The sequence below is a fragment of the Sturnira hondurensis genome, unplaced genomic scaffold (assembly GCF_014824575.4).
Source record: "Sturnira hondurensis isolate 20B ecotype Veracruz unplaced genomic scaffold, ASM1482457v3 Scaffold0004136, whole genome shotgun sequence".
Lineage (NCBI taxonomy): Eukaryota > Metazoa > Chordata > Mammalia > Chiroptera > Phyllostomidae > Sturnira > Sturnira hondurensis.
In genome coordinates this window covers 31096191-31106855 of record NW_028076767.1, presented here as the reverse complement: position 1 = coordinate 31106855, position 10665 = coordinate 31096191, and positions in this window count along the sequence as shown.

The window sequence follows — 10665 nt, the reverse complement described above, 5'->3', positions numbered from 1 at the left end:
TTCCAGCTCTGCCAATTGCTGATATGTTCCTTGCCTACATCAGCCTTCATTTGCTTATTCATAAAATGAACAGAGCCCTGGCTGGTGTAGCTCAGTGGATTGAGCACAAACCTGTGAAGCAAAGGGTTGCCGGGTTTGATTCCCAGTCAGGGCACATGCCTCGGTTGCAGGCCAGGTCCCCAGCAGGGGACACATGAGAGGCAACCACACATTGATGTTTCTCTCCCACTCTCCCCTTCCCTTCTCTCTAAAAATAAATAAGTAAAATATTTTTTAAAAAGGAACAGAGTTGTCAGAATTAAAATTATACAAAGCACATACAATACCGCCTGGCTCACCAGCATCCATTGTTCATTCTTCCTCCTTCTCGTAGCTCCACCCTCTTTGCCTACACTAATAGGCCCTTGGAGAGGGCCCTAAATGGACAGTCTGTGAATTTCAGCTCCATATCCTCCAGCTTCTTCCCAAAATAGCACCCTCAAGTGGTTTAAAAACAAGGATAAAATCCCATCCCTCCAGACCCACCTGGTCTGGAGGGAGCACAGCCACGTTTACAAAATCTCCAGCACCACTGAAGTGGTCCTGAATCCACAGGACTTCTCCTCTTACGTTGCCTGTGACGTGGACCACCTAAGCTTACATTATCCTCCTCAAGAGAGTGCTGATTTGTCTAAGACAATATAGGCAGTTGACACGTCCTATGCGCAGACTTTCACCTGGCTTTGGAGAATAGTTCTCCCCAAATTTACTTCAAGGAATAGGCCTAAATAATAGTGAGATCTTCCATCTATTGAGCACCTACTATGTGGTNAAGTATATTAAATAGTAAGAGTGTGTGTCCCATTGTGCTGACTTTAAAGTACATCTTCGTAAAGTTGCACATTAAACATAATATGCTGTTTTAGGATTCGGGTAGATAAGTATCAGGTTAAGAAATTTCTCTTATATTTTTAATTGTCTAAACTTTATTAAATGAGAGTGAGTAGTAGGAGTAACCAATACCAAAAGGGAGAAAGATGTAGGAATGTGACTCCTGAACAGAGAGACACTGGCCTCAGCAAAGACCACAGGTTACGTGGTAGAGAAGCCTGTATTATCTTTCCAGCTCTGCCAATTGCTGATATGTTCCTTGCCTATATCAGCCTTCATTTCTTATTTATAAAATGAACAGAGCCCTGGCTGGTGTAGCTTAGTGGATTGAGCACAAGCCTGTGAAGCAAAGGGTCGCTGGTTCGATTCCCAGTCAGGGCACATGCCTGGGTTGCAGGCCAGGTCCCCAGCAGGGGACACATGAGAGGCAACCACACATTGATGTTTCTCTCCCACTCTCCCCTTCCCTTCTCTCTAAAGATAAATAAGTAAAATATTTTTTTAAAATGAGCAGAGTTGTCAGAATTAAAATTATACAAAGCACATGCAATACCGCCTGGCTCACCAGCATCCATTGTTCATTCTTCCTCCTTCTCGTAGCTCCACCCTCTTTGCCTACACTAATAGGCCCTTGGAGAGGGCCCTAAATGGACAGTCTGTGAATTTCAGCTCCATATCCTCCGGCTTCTTCCCAAAATAGCACCCTCAAGTGGTTTAAAAACAAGGATAAAATCTCATCCCTCCAGACCCACCTGGTCTGGAGGGAGCACAGCCACGTTTGCAAAATCTCCAGCACCACTGAAGTGGTCCTGAATCCACAGGACTTCTCCTCTTACGTTGCCTGTGACGTGGGCCACCTAAGCTTACATTATCCTCCTCAACAGAGTGCTGATTTGTCTAAGACAATATAGGCAGTTGACACAACATGTGTGCAGACTTTCACCTGGCTTTGGAGAATAGTTCTCCCCAAATTTACTTCAAGGAATAGGCCTAAATAATAGTGAGATCTTCCATCTATTGAGCACCTACTATGTGGTATAGACTGCCGCACGCTGGGTAGACACCAAGTAAATGGCCACCGAGTAATAAGCAAGATGGATCTAATTGTTTCATGAAGACCGAGCCTTTGTCCTATGCTATTGCAGTTCCACTCACCATGTCTGTTTTTTAACAACCCATCTCAAAGAAGAAAATCAATGTCACCTGCCAAGCAAAGAAGCTCTACCCCCAGGGCATACAGCTGACCTGGCTGAAAAGTGGAAATGCCTGCCAGAGAGATCAGACCTGACCTTCACCATGAGCAGAGACGGGCTGCACACTGTGCGGAGCTTGATCCTGGTGAACAGAACTGACCTCACAGAGGACACCGGGTTCACCTGCCAGGTAGAACAAGATGGACAGCATGTGGTCACAGCAAAAATGACATTTTGGGTTTCTGCTCATCTGGATAAATCTGAGAAGTAGCCAATGGCAAGGCCTCCATGACTTAAGGAGACACCATCATCTTTCCCTAAAACTCTCTTTTCAAAATTATGACATTTTAAATTATGAAAGCAAAGCCTGCTCTCTCTCTTTCTCTTTCTTTCTCATAAACATACACACACACACACTCCAAACAATCTTAAAAACTAAATTTCCGTTAGAAGTCAAGTACACACAATACAACTCCCCAGAGAGCTACTTACAATTTGCTGCACACGCCTTTATACCTCATTTACCTGCAAGTGGGCTTCAGGTACCGGGTAGTGGGAGGACTCCGCAGACAGATACTGTGGTGCCAAAATATGTTCCTCTAGTGCCCTCTGGGGGACTGGATGTCCTGTCCTTTCTTGATCTACAGGGAAAGCAATGATGAGCACAGTATTTCACAACATGGATTTGATTTGCGCTACTCTAGCCCTGGAAAGTTTCCCAAACTCTCTGAACCTCAATTTCCTCACCAACATGGAGATAACAATACCCATCTGAGGCACTAACAAGGTCGTGTGAGATCATTAAATGACTGAGGCTGCCCCTGCTTTTTCCACAGAAGCCTGGCCCAACAGTGTCAGATGCCTGTGTTTGGGCTCCTGCCTCAGGTTTCCATGCCAGAAGGGCACAAGGCGGCTGGACCAGTTGTCACCCTTGATGGGAAAGTGAAGAGCTTGGAGAACGGACTCTCACGCCCTCTGGTGGCTGTTTCTGGTAGCTGTTGCCTTAGGCGCAAGGCGCTGCTGTGAAGGACTCTAAGGCCTCCCGTTGTGCAGGAACCAAGCTGCCTGGCTGTAAGTGGAGAGAAGGCTGAGAAAAGTAAAGAAGGTGGTGACCACAGCCTGACCTGGGAGCAGGCTAAGGTCAGGAGGAGTCAGCCCACCAGGTCACATGGGGCCAAGGGTCACCAGGAGGTAAGGGAGGGACACATAACTCCTACTTCCCCAGGAATTTCCTAGAATCTTCTAAGAAGCTCCATACTAGGTGTGATAATAGGGGAAACGGGGCATGATCAAGGGTTTGCAAAAAACGCCCAAGACACAATAGAGGAGATTAGGGCCCAGAGAGGGGCAGTGTCTGACCCCACAGAGCTGGACCTCCACTCCCTACTCCTCCCCAGGCTGAGCACAGAGGCTAGCCTGTGCAGACACCCAGGAAACCTGTGCTGACTGGCTGAGCAGATGCATGGACACATTTCCCCACAGCCTCTCCCTCCCATGCACTGAAGGGACCTCAGTCTCTGCTACCTCCTTTTCCCCAGAGGAACTCAGCAGGAGAGAAGGAATAATGGAGGCAGGGGGACCTCCACATGGCTCCCCTCCCTGGTCACCTGCCTCCCACACTCTGCACTCAACAGCGCCCCCACGGAGAGGTCTCAGGACAAGACCTGGAGCGACGAACAGGAGACCTTGGGGGACTCATCACACCTCCCTAGTTTGGAGAACAAGGGCCTGAATTCCACTCTCGTGTCCAGTTTCTCAGGAGCTCTATGCATCTCCCTCTCAGCCTAAGCTCTAACATCCACTTAAATGGTTTGTTTTGTAAATCTGTAAAATGGGAAGTGATTTCATAACATCCTACATTCTTCCCAACCCAGCTTTTAAAAGAGTATAAACGCTCTAGCATACTGAATTAGGTTTCTATTGCTGCATTTTACAAAAATTACCCCGTAACTTAGCAGCTTAAAACAATTATTTTCTCATAGTTTATCTGAGCCAGGAATCTGAGTCTGGCTTAGCTGGGTCCTCTGGCTCAGAGTCTCATAAAGGCTACAGCCAAGGTGTCAGCCAGAGGTACCACCAACTCAAAGCTCAACCGTGGTTGGGATCTGCTTCCAAGCTCCCTTCCAGGGATGCTGACCAGACTCAGACCCTTGCTGGCCACTGACCGAAGGCATCAGCCAGTCCCCCATCCCATGGATAGTTCCACAGGGCAGCTCACGACATGGCAGCTGATTTTCCTCCGAGTAAATGAGACATGAGACAGAACGAGCAAGATAAGAGTCACAGACTTTTTGAAACCTAATTCTGGACGTGACGTTCCATGACTTTGCTGTGTTCTAGTCGTTTAGAGCCGAGTCCCTAGGTGCAGCGCCCACGAGGGAGAGAGATTGCACGAGGATGTGCGAGTCAGGAGGCAGGATCGCTGGGAACCACCTCGAAGGCTGTCTTCTCCAGAGGCCGCAACTGCTGACACGATCCTTGATTCTCACCTCTCCCATACTCCACAGCCAAGTCACACCCCAGCATCTTACCATCTCAACATTCAAAGCAGCCCCAGAATCCGGTCACTTCCCAGCACCTCCAGGTTACAACTTGGATTATTGCAATAGTCTCCAATTCCGGTATCCCTGTTCCCACCTTTATACACCTCCGGCTATTCTCAGAGTCAGAGGGGTCCCATCACTTTTCCAACCTGCCAGTGCCTTCCTGTCTCCAAGGGGAGTTTGTGATGACCTAGGAGCCCCGAGCTGTGTTGCTCTCAACCTCTCTGACTTCATCTCCTACCACTTTCCTACTTACACACTGGGCTCCAGCCACAACAGGCCCCCGGCTTTCACAGTCCTCTCTCAGGAACTCGGACTTGCTATCCTCTTTCTAGAACTTTCTTCTCCAGATGTTAGCAAAGCTCACTTTTTCACCTTTTTCCCAAGTCCCTGCCTAAACATCATGTGATTTGTAAGATTCCCAGCGGTTGTGTATAAACAGTACCCCCCACCCCAGCACTCCCATCTCCTTTATTACATGGCCCCGCCCACATGCACCTTAGCTCCTTGAGGACAAGAATATTGTCCAAAGGGTCACTGGTTCGATTCCCAGTCAGGGCACATGCCTGGGTTGCAGGCCAGGTCCCCAGTAGGGAGTGCAGGAGAGGCAACCACACATTGATGCTTATCTCCCTCTCTCTCTCCCTCCTCCTCTCTAAAAATAAAGAAATAAAATCTTTAAAAAACTTACTGAGTGACTGACTCCATGCTTTATTCAGAACTTTGGTTACCATTTTCAACCTAAAACCATTGGAATTCAAAAACGCTTCTCTACAAGTCACCTGACTCTGGCCTGCAAAGCCTTAGCTCTACAGTCGATCACCTTGGCTTTGAGTTTGAAAGACCCACTCAGAAACACAACTCGTGTCTCAGCCACACCTGCCTCATCCTTAGTAGTGCCACTTGAGCCTCACAGTCTGATTCGAATTGAGTTTAGGGAGATAATCTGTGTATTCATGGATGTACAAATGTTTGTACATCCCAAACCATAACCTACAGCATCAGGCGTCCTCCCCTTCCCTTTCTGCGAAACTCCCAAAGTTCACCCACGAGACAGGCACCGGCCATAGGGACACCAAGAAGTCTGCCTCTTTGTACCCAGGAACGTTCACCCAGGAAAGCTTTCAGTCCTGAGGCAGGGTCCAAGTGCAGCTAAGTGGGGTCAAGGATGAGGTCGCATGAGGCCAACACTGTGGTGTAGTTATAACGAGTGTCAGGATCCCATAGTGCCAAGAAATGGAGGAGCCCCAAGAAGGAAGAAGGGAGGAGAGGGCAACTGTGGGATCCAAAAAAGGTAGGGGTCCTGTGGCCCCGACCCTTCCGGGGAGGTCACAGGAGGATGACACCTGAGGCCGCTGCACACACACCATGAGTCCATTAGACATTCCAAGGTCGAAACACCTGTTGAACATTCTCGCCGGGAAAAAATGCAGATCGACCCTCCGTTGCCATGGAGGCATTTGCTCCAGCGGGCAAGGCAAACGCTGGACATAGATGTATGACTACAAATCCTGATGAGGTAATTAAGGTGCTCTGGATTTATCTGTAGCGAGGAGGACAGGGGGTGGACAGCCCCGTCCAAGGGAGGAAGGGGGCAGGGAGTACAGACAGTCTGCGTCGCTGCGGAACGGCCAGGGCAGCCGAGGCCGGTACAAGGGGATGGGCTCCCGGCCGGGGCTGGCAAAACACTTGGGTCAGATCCGTCGGGCACAGGAGAGAATCGCATTCTACCCAACAGCGGTGAGAAGCCACTTAGAGAGAAGGACGCCTTCAGATTTCTCTTTAAAGCACCATTCAGGCTTCGGTGTGAGGAAATGACTGAAGGAGGGAGACAGGGAGTGAGGCAAACGGATAGACTGTCCAAGCCAGAGATGACGGTGGAGAGAGACACACACAAGACTTAAGGCATTATTTACATGCAAGTATGTGGGGGGATGAGAGGAGTTATCGAAGATGACACCAAGGTTTTCCAGTTTGACTAACTGAGTCAGTGGGGGTGTCAGACAGTGAGAAGAAGACACAGCCAAAAGCCCGATGGAGGAGGTGAGTGACGAGAACGGTTTGCAGATGCTAAGAATACAGTAGGATTAGGCATGTCGATGACTTGCCTCCTGTCATGCACACACCAGAAGCCCAACAAATGTCCTTCTAGCCCCAAAGCTTGTATCTTAATGCCATGTTCCCTAGTCCCTGCCGGCAACAGCACCAGTCCGGGTGAAGCAGGAAGACTCCATTGAGCGGAGATGGGAACAGGTTTACCAAGAGTGGTGTTCTAGTTTCTACTGCTGCGTAACAAAACAGCCCAAGTCTTGGGGACAATAAACAACCATTTCATTATGATCACTGATGCCGTGGGTCAGAAATTCAGACAGGGTGCACGAATGGTTTATCTCTGCTCTATGCTGTCTGTGGCCTCAGCTGCGAAGACTCAGCTAGAGGTGACAACTCCTGGCAGCTGGAATCACCTGGAAGCTTCTTCACCTGGAGGTGTAACGAGTAATGCTGACTATCACTGGCACCTGAGCTGGGCTTTCAGCTACCAGCCCTACAGCCACGTGTATGCGTTAGTGTGGGCTTCCTCATAGCAGGTAGGCAAGAGTCCAGGAATGAGCATCCCAAGGCGGCCAGGGAGAAGTGCTGGGAAGGTTAGCTGTCCAGCCTCCAAAGTCACATCACATCACCTGTGTTTTCATTACAAAGCAGCGCAGATTTTGGAGGAGCAGAGATTCACCCATTTTTCCATGGGAGGCATGAGGGGAGGGGAATGTCACTGCACTCTGGAAAATGGAACCTGTCACCATCACAAAGAAGGAGTGTGTTGAAATGATGGATGCTAAAGAAATACCCTGGCCAGTTATTTCAGTTCCTTTTAAAGGGCCCACATTCAATCTCCCTCCAGGAAATACATACATACCCCCAAAACTAGAATAATAAGCCTCAAGAGGAGATAGAACTTATCATATGACAGAAGAATCTGACTCTATCTCCAACTTCCTTTTTCCTCCTGCCCTCTCTCATCACCAACGTATAGTCTGCCATGGGGATGGAGCAGCAGGGAACTGAGTCACAGGAGGCCCCGGAGAAGGGAAGGGCTCACAGCTGGGAGGCTCTGGACATGATCCTGTGTGCTGACTGTGCCTGCTCACGAAGTGGGAGGAGGCGCACTCTGATGTGGAGGTTTCTGCGGCTAATCTGCTCCTTTCTGCCCACGGCTGGCCCTGGACGGGACCCACAGAAAGGACACCCCTGCTGCTCCCAGCGGTGTTTCTGGGTATGTTGTTCTCCTTGCAAGATGATCATGCTAAGGCCCCTCCCCCTCCACAGGTCTCCCCCTCTGAAGACCTAACTCCTCGCTCACTCAAAGCCGCTTCCCCAAGAAGGGTACTCTTGATGCCAGGGTGCCCATCGGACGTGGTTCATTCTTACCACTGACACCTCTGGAGAGGAGAGAACAGGATCCCAATCCCTTGAGGCCCCATCCCAGAAGCCCTCCTCCTGAGTAGCTGTGCAGTTCATCTAAACCCTGCGGTTGTACCATTACAGAAAACTGAACACACCCTGAACAGCAACAAACTCTGGTCCTGGGGCTTGTGGTTGAGGAAGGGCCACCGGGACCTCCGAGAAGGGATGAGTCAGCCAGGCGACAGAGCCTACATCCTAAGGAGGCTGCCAGGGCCGCTCCAAGCATCTTGGAGCCCTTGCACCAGCAATTTCTCAGCTTATGTCCAATTCCTATTTCACAATCTAAAAACAGGAACTGTCTTTTCCTCCATTGTAATCACTTCCTCTCTCACTGCACAGCACTGATTCCAGGCCTCTCCAGCGCCTCAGTCAAACAGAGCAGGCTTCTGAGGCCACCACGATGCCTGTCCCTGACTTCCTGCCCCAGTTACCTCTGCCATCGCTGCCACTGCCTCTGCCGCTGCCTCTGCTGCTGGGACTCACGGGTCAGCGCCATGCCCTGGGGTACCACTCTGCAGAGGGGCTCACAGGAATTTGAGAGCAGCAGTCGGGTGAATGGATGGTTGTTCCAAGGCCTCTTACTGACGCTTCTTCTTTAAGACATTACTCTCAATATTTTCTTTTAAAACAATACTTCCTAAACAAATACCCCCAGAATTCTCCTTATGTGGGGGAGGCGGGTGTCCTTTCTTCTCTCACCCAGGTCATAACAGGATTTACCCCACCCAGGAATTTCCCAGTGACAGACGTTCCCGGCCCCTCCTCATCTCCCGCACCCCTGACACCCTGTGCGGGTTCCGTGACCCCTGGGACTGACCTGCAGGACCTGTTGCCATCCTGAAAGAGAAGACAGAGGTGTGGCATATGACAACTCTGTCCTGCTAAAGGCTGTAGACCCTGGGAGGCAGGGCCAACTTAATTAAGAGTGAATATGTATATTTACTCAGGGAGAGAGAGACAGAGAGACTGAACATGCAAAGTAGAACTACTAGAAAGAAAATGCTAAGTGGTACTTCTGAGACTATAAGCTGCCCAGATCTCAGCATCCTACGCTTACATTCTTTTTTTTTTAAGATTTTATTTATTTATTTATCTTAGAGGTGATGGGAAGGAGAGAGAGAGAGAAAAAAAAATCAGTGTATGGTTGCCTCTCATTCATCCCCTGCCATGAACCGGGAACTGGGAACTGGCCTGCAACCCAGGCATGTGCCCTGACTGGGAATCGAACCGCAATCGTCTGGTTCGCAGGCCCGCGCTCAATCCACTGAGCCATGGTACACTTATATTCTTGATACAGGAATCAACCCTGCCCCTGTCTACTCCTCTCTCCGCAGAGCTGCCCGGGATAGGGCAGGCAGGCGGGACGCCCCTCCCCCTCCCAGTGGTGCTAAGGTCTCAGTTAAGAGGCCGTCCAGCAAGGGCCCCGTCCAGTAAGGCACAGAGCGGAGTGCATCTCAGCGGTTTCCCAGTTCAGTCTCGCAGCAGCACCGAAGAAGTCTCGTTCCTGCTGCGTGTGTTGCACAGAGAGGGAAACAGAGGCTCAAAGAGCGAGTCATTTTCTCAAGGTCAGACATCAAGTCAGCCCTCAGGAGGCATCTGAGCTTTGGACGGCAGGACCCACAAGCCCTCACTTTAACCTCTTCAATGTGCTGTTTCCATCTCTATTGAATTTTTAACAAAATAGGAGTACATTGAATGTGTTCTGCTGTTTCCTCTTTCACTAATGATAAATTTAAAAACTTTTTCTTGCCAATGTATCTGTCAACATAATCATCACACCCTAGCATGTATTTCCACATTAGCAAGCTACATATTTTTCCAACATCGGGTGCATCTTCACTTATTTAACTCCCTATTCTTGGACACAAGCCTTTCATCAACCCTTTCTATATTGCCACTAAGCTGTGATTCCCATTCCTTTCCAAAATATGTTCGCCTTCTGTGATTGTTTCTTATGAATAAGTCCCAAGAAGAGGAGTTTCCAGGTCAAAGGGTATGATTTCAAAGGCTTTTGAAATATAAAATTTCTTAATAAAATACGGTACCTCGGTGTCATATTACATCAACCGTACAACACAGGAGCAGCAATAGATAGAGAAGGTTTTGAATGTTTGTGACCATAACAGACATGGTTAGTCTTCGCTTCTGCTTATTAAAGCCCGAGTTTGTCCTGAAAATGGTGCCACAGCGCCATCTAGGGAAACGTCAGTTCACCTTCCCACCAGCAGCCCCGGAGAGTGCGGGCCTGCCTGCTCAGCCACACCCCGCAACCCCGCCAAACTGGCGAGCTTTTTCATTTTCTGTCAGGCTAATATTTTTTAAATTGCATCTGTTTTGCTTACAAAAAGGGGAATGTTTCCTTTTGTTTTCTTTTTACTATATTACAGGCCTGTTATCCAAGAATCCCACCAAGGAAAAAATGTATTAAGTAAACAGTAAGAGTCCACATTCCCTTCCCACTCCTTGGAGGCAACTGCCCTTTAAGGATTTCGTTCGTTTTCTTCCAGATAGCTTTCTGCCAACACCATATGGTGTCCCCTTGATCACAAAGTCATTTTGAATATTTTCTTGGGTCCGGTTCTAGGCTCTGTCTTCAG